This window comes from Selaginella moellendorffii, unplaced genomic scaffold, assembly GCF_000143415.4.
Source record: "Selaginella moellendorffii unplaced genomic scaffold, v1.0 SELMOscaffold_7, whole genome shotgun sequence".
Classification (NCBI taxonomy): Eukaryota; Viridiplantae; Streptophyta; class Lycopodiopsida; order Selaginellales; family Selaginellaceae; genus Selaginella; species Selaginella moellendorffii.
Genome location: NW_003314268.1, coordinates 1,270,146 through 1,280,316, shown reverse-complemented (window position 1 = coordinate 1,280,316; position 10,171 = coordinate 1,270,146).

The following is a 10,171-nucleotide window of genomic DNA, read 5'->3' as shown; positions in this document are numbered from 1 at the left end:
TTCTAGGATGGATCCTTCCCGCAATCAAACTCTGCAGTTGCTTCACTGCAACGCTTGCAATCCTGGATGTGCGGCACATTGATCGTCATCTTCAAGGGTGGAGGTGTCCTGCTCGCTCTCGACTTCAGATCGCTGCCCCGTCGCCGAGGTCGTGGAAGTGGTTGATCTTGGTAATATTACCTTGTAGAGATTTCCTTTCATCTTTTTGAGGAAGGCAAGCAAGGTTGACTATGATGGGATCTAAACTTCAAGAACAAAACCAAACGTGTTGAGCACTAACTTTCTCGCACAGGCAACGTAAAATAGTCTATAATTTCTTAGAAATCTGCATTTGAAACCAATCCTTCATAAACTCCAAGCCGCAAACCCGGGTCCTCCTCTTGACATCTTTGACAGCACATATGTGGCGTGGGAGCTCGAGCTCAAGCCGGTGTTATTGAATCATTTCAAGTTCTGAAATCCAACTTGTGTTTGAGGACATTCTTCACGCCTTATGAGTACCTGACAGTCTCCCGAAGACATTGGGAACAGGGGCAGTAGCTCCAGACCAGCATTCACAGATTCCTGATGGTTCAGTGGGCATGTTAAGACAAATAAGAAAACTGTAGCAAGACCATACCTCAGGAGGGATGAAGGATTGTGAAGGCACGAGCATTTCTAGCTCTCCCTGTATTATGGTTTCCCAGGTATCAACCTGATTGTTGTGAGCATGTTTAGACAATGGTACTTTGAAACAAGAAACATACTTGCTGAAGTGCAGCAGCCGATTCTGGCTCGTAAGTATTTTGCTCGTGACAATGTTGCGGGAGCAAGTCGGCGTGGAGAAGTTCGTAACCCACCTGTTTACTGCGAGTGATCACCAATTGGACTAAAAAGGATAAAAAGACACATACCGAAATTGTAACATCAGCCGGGACTTGTAGCTCGTGATTATCCTCCACAAGCCCAGCTATCTGAGGATGCAGCAGCTCGAAATCATCCTCGTGCTTGGTTTAAGAAATTTTCATCAGTCTCATATAAACAAAGAAGCAGTGCAGCAAGAAAAAACCGATACCATACCTGAACTGTGGCAGGAGCCAATCCTGCAACGCCTGAATAATCATCATTGAAGGAACCAGCATCCATTGGAAAAGTCTCATCCTGTTCGTCGAGCTCTGCGACTAGCTCAGCATAGCCATTGACGGGAGTAGTGATCCAAACAGGCGTAGCAGCTTAGGAGGAAACACCAGTGATTAGTTTCGAGTGGAAATCAGACAACGAAACTTTAAACTTACGGGTTGTAGGGAGTGGCAAGCTTTGGAGGTATGTTCCAGAAGCCTGCAGTAGTAGAGGACTTCCGACGAGGACGAGCACCATGGCGTGAGAGACAGGAAAAAATAAGTGTTAGGGCTTGGCTTCGTATTGTTGTATGTGCCGGCCACCGCTATCGTTCGCGGGCAAAAATCCTTTTGAAAATTTAGATATTTTTGGTGCTTTGAGGAAAATGCATTTGATCATCACATTGTATCTGATGACTTCCTAGGGATAATACTATTTCTTTTCTTCTTGTGGTCATGATTCATGGCAGTCTTGTCATCCTCCTCCTCCTCGTCCTTGTGATCACAACTTCTTGTTCATATTGTTGTTGTCCAATTCCTCCTTCCAATCATCCATCTCTGGAAGATTCACAAGTGAAGAATTGCTTGCTGCTATGCCAAAACAGCTTCATCCAAACTAAAGAGCTCCCTAGAACTACTCGAAGAAGAAGCAATCTGGACAGTGATCATTGCAAACACAAGAAACCTCAAAACAGCGAGTAATAAGCTTGATTAGGGAGGCTAAGGTCCAAAATTACATTGGATGCAGTGTTTGAACGTTCTCTCCTTACGATTCTGAACGCGAAATTGCATAAGTTTAGCACGTCTCAAGGAATCACCATGCAGTAGAAGATTGGAGGAACGACCATCCACACTCTTGTTGTAAGTCTCAACCTGTTCATCGAGCTCTGCTACTAGATGAGATATCTCAACATTGAGATTGCAGCAGACCTGGGAGCTTGTAAAGGAACACCAGTGATTACTTTGAGAGCAAATCAGACACAACTTATTGGTTGCGAGCTTTCGAGGTGTGTTCCAGAAAGCTGCAGTAGTAAAGGGTTTTTCTTGTTTAGTTCTTGCTACTTTGTGCTACCGAAAGAATGAAGATCGAGGGACACCTCTCGCTTGTAGTTTTATGAATTCTGGAGGACACTGGCGAGCTTCATGTGCAGTCCACATCATGGAATATCTTAGTTTATTCTATAGAGTAACTGGTTAAAATATTAGTTAATATTAATTAAATAAATTTTTGGTCGAGAAGGAGTCTAGAAACCTGTTGCATCCTTTGTGCCTGGCACAGTGATAATCCTTGGTGATGAAAACCCGGCCTTGTATCAGCGCAGCTCCAAACATTCCAGCCATTGACACCATATCGGATCCAACTCCAACCGATTTGCGTGTTTCGTCGTGGTGCCAAGGTGCCAGGAGAAATCTCTTTCTGGGGTGTTGGTGTCACGCTGGACACAATCGTGTTAATTAACGGGAGATTATCGTCATCACCACCAATGACCTAGCCCACGAAAAAAGCGAGTAAGAAACGCTGATGATCCGAGAACTTACCCATGGAACTGGCTCTGTATTCACGTTAAGCTCCTCTTTTAACTGGATATCCTTCCAAACTCTGCAGGCGCCTCACTGCAATACTTGCAATCTTGGATGTCCGGTGCATTGATCGTCACCTTTAAGGGTCACTCTCGACTCTAGATCGCTGCTCCACAGATGGACCAGGAGTTTTTACTCTGCCTAGTGGTTGATCTCGGTAATACTCCACAAACCTCTTGATGATTCTGTCTCATCCAGTTCATCCTGAAACCAAGCAAGACAATCAGGTTCAAAGACAAGATCCAAAACAGGAGCCATTGAGGGAATCCTTGGGACACTTCTTTTTGAGAAAGACAAAAACTGAAGAACAAAACCAAACATGTTGAGCACTTTCTCGCACATACGACGTCAAATACTCTTCTAGAATTTCTTAGAAATCTGCCACATTTAATCCTTCATAAAGTCCATTAATTGTGGCTTCCATTCATCGCCCCTTGGGACCGCAGATGGTCAAAACCCGTGGCTCAAGCCGGTGTAATTGAATCATGTCAAAGTCCTGAAATCCAACCTGTGTTTGAGGACATTCTTCAAGCCTTATGAGTACCTGATCCCGAAGACATGGGGAAAAGAGGGAGATTCCTGATGGTTCAGTGGGCATGTTTAGACAAATAAGTAAACAATAGCAAGATCATGCCTCCTGTGAAGGAACGAGCATTTCTAGCTCTCCATGCGTTAAGATAAACTTTAGAACACGACTGCAAAATGAGACTTCCAAGTCATCAGCCGAGGCATCCTGATGTTTGAGCCATGTTTAAATCTGAGAAAAGAACGGACATTCTAGAAGCAGTCCAGAACCATAATCATGCAGCAGTCCAGAACCATAACCCACGTACTTGGTTTCCAAGTTATCATCAGTGTCTCGCAATAAACAGGTTGGTTGCGAGCTGCTCCACGCTGACTTGCTCACGCTTGCACCACAACATTGTCACGAGCAAAATACTTACGAGCTAGAATCGGCTGCTGCACTTCAGCAGGTATGCATCTCGTTTCAAAGTACCATGGTCTAAACATGCTCACAACAAGACACCTACCGAAATTGAAACAGCAGCTGTTACAGACTGGATTGTACGGAACGTAGGATATATGGCTAATAGAGTATGGAAGGTTTTTCATTTTCTTTCTCCATGTCTTCCTCCTTTCCTATTCATTCTCTTTCTTATATTCCCTTTGATTCATGAGATATTGGGGAATGATCGATACTATGATTCACTCCTTTCATTTGGTATTGGAGCTGTTTCTTCTAGTGAGGGCTGAAAGTGACAGATCTGCCATGCCAATTGCCAGCAATTTCCATTGTGATGGGTTTCATTGTGATCTGGGATCCGTCCTCCGTTGTGTGGTAAGGTTTCTTCGTGGGCAGTCGAGGTTTTTGTCTTTGGCAGTGTGGTATGGCGAGGATCCAAATATAAGCACCATTCTGTGGGCGATCAAGAAATCACAAGATCGACGGGAGGAGGAGGCGGATCAAGCATCAACGTTGTTCCAGACTTGGAGGAATCGCCATAGCACACCATGGCTGGGGAATTGGTGAATGAGTTGAAGGGGCACTTCAATCGTTTATGCAGCAGTATCTTGAAAACCATAAGCAATTAGTGAGCCAGCAAGATCAACTCCAGCAAACCTTGCAGTCTTTGGAGCATGCCACAGCATTGGTGTTGCAGCAGATCAGTGACAAATAGTTCAGGCTTGCTAGTGGACTGGGGGCTGCATGGCTCGAAGGAGGGGGACTTAACGAAGATCATCTTCGAAGGAGGAAGTCTTTGTCGATTCTAGTTCTCGGCCGCTACCAATAATCGAGTAGACACCCTGGTATGAGGATCTCCTTGACAAGATTTGTCAGGTGGATCTTCTAGCGGGCAAAGGGATCTTGGGTTGGGGACCTCAAACCTCCAGATGGCAGGATCTAGAGAAATTTCCAGTGGATCAAGACAATGGGGCAAATGACCAATTGAAGCTGCAAGAATGGATCAGGCAATTGGAAAGGAATTTTGTCTTCAGGAAGCAGAAGGACCACAAGAAGGTTCCATTTGCGGCTATGTACTTGAAGGAGCTTGCTTCAGAATGGTTTCACAGTCTGGAGCAAGAAGGAATCTTTTCCTCTTGGCCACAGTTCAAGAAGATGCTAGAGGAGATGTTTATCTTGACACCATTCAACAATCTTTGTGACTTGCAATACGAGTGGCAGAAGCAAGATCTTCAAGCTTTCAACAAAGCTTGCTTCCTCAATCATACGAGATAGTGGGGGTACTAGAGGTACTCATACAATGTTATATTGTTTCCCTTCCGACAACTTTAACAGTGGATGTAGCTCAAGCAAAATTAGCTTCTATTTGGCAACACTCAATGCCAATCAATGATTTTGTGAGATTGAAAGGCATTTTGATGACTAGAGCATATTGTTGGATGGATCCAACTGTCATGAGAGATCTTGCCATTTAATTGCACTGAAAACAACTCTATTGTGACCAGTGGAACAAGAGACAAGAAACCATAGAAAGAGATGACACCCCAGGAGAAGGCAAAATAAACAAAGGACCTTAAATTGGGGAAGTGTTTCGATTGTGAGCAAAGACCAACATCTTTCTTGTTTGGCACACAAGAATAAGGCGGCAATCTAGGGATGGGCTGCAATGTTATGTTTCAAGAAGGATGAGATATAAATAATATTTGAAGGATTGGTTTACTAAATGTCATGTTAAATGTTATAAATGTGTAGACCAGCCATGAAAGTGTTGAATGGTCACAAATTCTTTTTGATAAAAAAAAAACATTTTTAGTAAAACCAAACTTCTTGGACTTGGTCTTAGAGTCAGTTTCGAACTCGATTTTGGACTTGGTTTCATCCGATAAACTCTTTATCATTTTGGTCGTATTTTCGAGGATCCTTTAACCTTCAACATTTTGGGGAGTTGGTTTTTTACAACACCACCACCCATAGAAAAAGTTTGATGCTCATATCGAACGCCTCTTTTTAATCCTACAACTTGTTGACCATGTCTCCAGGGGCATCATCCCACTTAGTAGTGTGCCTAAGTTAGCCTCCCCAACTAAGAGCCCATGACAACGAAATATAAGTCTTCCTATACCCCTCCCCTCACTACGCCCTAGTATGGGGTTGGGACTTGAACTTAGTCTTGCTTTACTAGAGGGTTTGGACTCAAACCCAACCTCCATAGAATACATTTACGGATTTGACATCTCCACAGGGAGTCGGGTGTAGCTCCTTACGCTTGGTCGATTTAGCTAACCCATGCTAATTAGCTTACCTTCAGCGTACTTTCAGGTCCCAACATATGATATTGCTCAATTTTTCAAAATAGATTCTTTAATTGAACTTTGCATAAGTACATAGAGTTCTACCTTGCAAAAATTCCTCCACTAAATCCATGTGTTCGCTAGGTTCTTTTTCGGTTCCCATGTTAGTTCGTAATATGGAAATCTTTTCCACTTCACATGAAACTCCTTCACCTCACATCCTTGTCGCTTGCTCTTGTGCATATTGAGGATAGCCTCAACTTCGTATTCCTCTTCCCCTTGGATAACCTTAGGTAAATGTCTTATTTAGTCCTTATGAAGGGGATCCTCAAAGTATGGCTTGAGTAAGTTCATATGGAACACGAGGTGTATTTTCCTCATCTCTCGAGGAAGTCAAAGGTGGTAAGCCACCTTACCAATTCATGCCTTAATCTCGTAAGGCCCCGCGAACCTGCTTAAGGAACTCAAGATCAATTCATTTCTAGGAATACATGCATTTTTACCTTTGGGTCAACTTTCGACTGATCCCACTTGGTAGTTTTAAATTTTTGGTGTTCAACCACACCTTCTTCCCAGGTTGGAACTCTACATCCTAGTGCTTCTAGTTTGCATACTTGGTTTGTCTTTGTTGAGCCCATTCCAAGGAATCCCTCATTAAATTCCAAATGTTGAGTCTTTTTGCCATAAATGCCTCCACTATGGGTAATTTTTTATGATACTCGGCCACGTCGAGTTCTACAGGACCTTCAATAGCTCACCCATTGATGACTTCCCATGGACTCACCCCAATACTCGAGTGTGGTGAGTTGTTATAGCACATTTCTGCAAATCCCAAATGACTTACCCAATCAGTCTGGTCTCTAGAGACATAGCATCGCAAATAATCCTTTAGCTTCCTATTCACCTTTTCCATTTGTTTGTCTATCAAGAAGTGTTAGTGCTATCAAACTTGATTTAATACCCAATATTTGTCTGTGAGTGATAGGTTGTGTTAAATTTCAACTTGGTACGATACTATTCCAAAAGAGTTCTCCAAAACGTATTAGTAAAGATCTTATCTCGATCTAAGATAATCTCTTCTGGCCTTCTCCGCACTCGAACCACTTGCTCAAAGAAGAACTTCGCCACACCTTTTGCATCCACTTCCGTTGTGGTAGGTATGAAATATGCCATCTTCGAAAATTAGTCTAGAGACAAGTTAGTTTTACCCTACTGATGAGTTGTGCTGCAATAGTAATTCAAGCTATGTGTTTTTAATTTTTTCTTGATTTTTTTATACATCCACGTGTGCACACCATCACGAATATCGCATCAAACCCCTCATTTGGGGGGAGTCTTGTGATGGAGTCCATCGTAAAACATTTCCACGGACAATCTGAAATTGAGATGTTTTGTAACAAGCCCCCACTAGCCTTGGTCACAACTTTGACCTATTAACATGTTGGACATGTCTTTATATAGTCTTGAACATCCTTAGCCATATCTGGCTAGTGATACTTCCTCTTGAGTAAACCTATCATTTTAGGCATTCCGCCATGTCTTACAAGAAGTCCATCATAACACTCTTCTAAAGCTACTTTCCTTAGTTCTCCTTCTGGAACATACACCCTTGTTTGTTTGTGTAGCACACCTTATCTCTCTCCTCTTAAACCAACTGAAAAAGGGGGAATTGCTTGATGAGAGAGCCTTTAGTGGCTATTTTATCCCCATTTATCCCCCAAGGTTCCAAGGATCCACGATGACAGTATATCCAAATCTTATCCCATGATCACATATATTACACTCACCCCCCCTTTAGAGATGTCAATGTCCTTATTGACTATTAACTAACCACCCCTATTGAGCTAAGGGGAACCAACACCTCTATTTTCACACTCAATCTACCAATCTTTCTATTGTGTAAACTAGTTATTCCATGTGAGGCAACTAGTCATCCACTTGTACCGTAGTCCCACAGTGGATACCTTCATCTGGGATGCTCCACAAGAGGAAGGACGTATGCATGGATGTCCAATATGTACGATTTTCAAATTTAAGGGTAGGAATATACCTTGCTCAAGGGTATATTATATTTTAGGTAGCCACTAATCAAATGGGAATTGAACCCGTGCCATTTGCTCTGATACCAACTATAGCACACCTTATATCTCTCCCCTTAAGTTAACTAGAAAGAGGGTAATTGTTTGATGTTAGTGGCTATTTTATCCCCATTTATCCCCTAAGGTTCTAAGGATCCACGGTGACAGTATATCCAAATCTCATCCCATGATCATATGTGCTACAGTTTGTAATAGATGAGTCCATTATGTTCTACATAGCTTGTTTTCTCTTTCGTTGGCAACTCACCTCTTTGATGAGCTTCCCATGCCTCTTGGTTCCTCAGCAACACTTCTTGTGATAGACCATTGTTCTCATATGCTATCCGCATATCATCCCAAAAGGTTGTTGTCATGCTGGATATCACCAACTTCAAATTTGCTTTTTGACTTAGAGCATCTGCCATGATGTTGCTCTTCCCAGGTTTATACAGAATTTCGCAATCAAACTCAACCAAAGCATTGGCCCACCGACTCTATTTCCCTCTCAAGTTAGGTTGTGATAAGAAGTGTTTCATTGCCACATTATCCGTGTAAACTTTAAAGTGTCTTCCAAGGTAGTGTTGCCACTCCTCGAGCGCTTTGACCACCGTAAACAATTCCTTCTCATGGGCAGGCCACTTTTGTTAAGCCTTGTCCAACTTCTTTGAGAAGAATGCTACTAAATAGTTGTTTTGTTTCAACATTACGCCCAACACAAAGTCTGAAGCATCCGTTTCTACCTCAAAGTTTTTACCAAAGTCTAATAATGCCAATACAGGAACCTTCCTTAACTTCCCTTTGAGGTGGACAAATGCCACCTCACATTCCACTGTCCATACCATTTTCTTTTTTCCTGTTTGGTCCGTTAAAGGTAAAATTACTCTCAAATAGTGTTTGATAAACTTTTGGTAGTAGTTGCATAGCCCTAGAAATGCCCTTAACTCGTGTATATTCGATGATCGTTCCCATTCTTAGATCACTTGGACCTTCTCAAAGCCCACCTTGAGCTTGTCTTTGCTTACCACATGCCCAAAAAACTTTACCTCTTATTGAGAAAAATCACATTTGCTCTCTTTAGCATATAGTTGGTGTTCCCTTAATTTTTCAAACACCTTCGTCAAGTGTTCGGCATGCTCCTTTAGGATCTAGCTATAGATCAAGATGTCATCAACGACCACGAAATGATCTAGATAGGGTACCAAAATATAATTCATCAATGCCAAGAATGTTACTAGTGTATTGCACAACCCAAAGGGCATCACTAGAAACTCGAAGCTTCCATACCTTGTCCGATAGGTTGTCTTCTTACTACCCTAATCTGATAATATTTTGACCTTAGATCAATCCTCGAGAAGTATTTCACTTTTCCTAACCTATCGAACAAATCCTCAATCCTTGGTAAAAGGTACTTGTTCTTCTTTATATACTTGTTGAGCAACCGGTAGTCTATGCACATATGCATAAATCCATCTTTCTTTTTCACAAATAACACTAGTGCACCATACTGTGACTTGCTCAATCTAACATACCTTTTTTCCACCAACTCCTTAAGTTGGCATTTAAGCTCCTCAAATTCCTTTTCATTGAAACAATAGAGGGGACAAACCACCACTTTAGCACCCTTAACCAACTCAATCTTGTGTTCTATCGATTGTTCGGGGGGTAACCCCACTGGTAGCTCCTCCAACATGGTATCTTAGAATTGGTCCAACACCCACTAGATCACTAAAAGCACTTCTTTTGTTCCCGTCTTTTTGTCACTCTTCATTGCTGCCTTGGTTCCTTTAGTGAGTTGTCCTCTCGTGGACACCAGATTCAAGTAGGAGTTTTTGGCCTTACATTGCCCTACTTTTAGATCTTAGGCCTCCACCCTGGATCGTTCTCCTCGGGCATTCGCCAGTACCATAAAGTTCTTACCTTGTCCATGCAAGGTTACAACAAACCGATTGAACTAATCTATCTCGAAGATTATGTCAAATCCCACCATGTCCAACACAGTGAAATTCATATCTACTTTCTATATCCCTACTTCAACTCTTGCTTGTCGAAGTACTTTATCGATGCTTTAGCTACTTTGAACAAACTTTATAGTTATTTGTTCATCCAGCCACTACACTGTTAGTTTGGCTTGTTAGACTATGTCTGTAGCCACAAAAATAT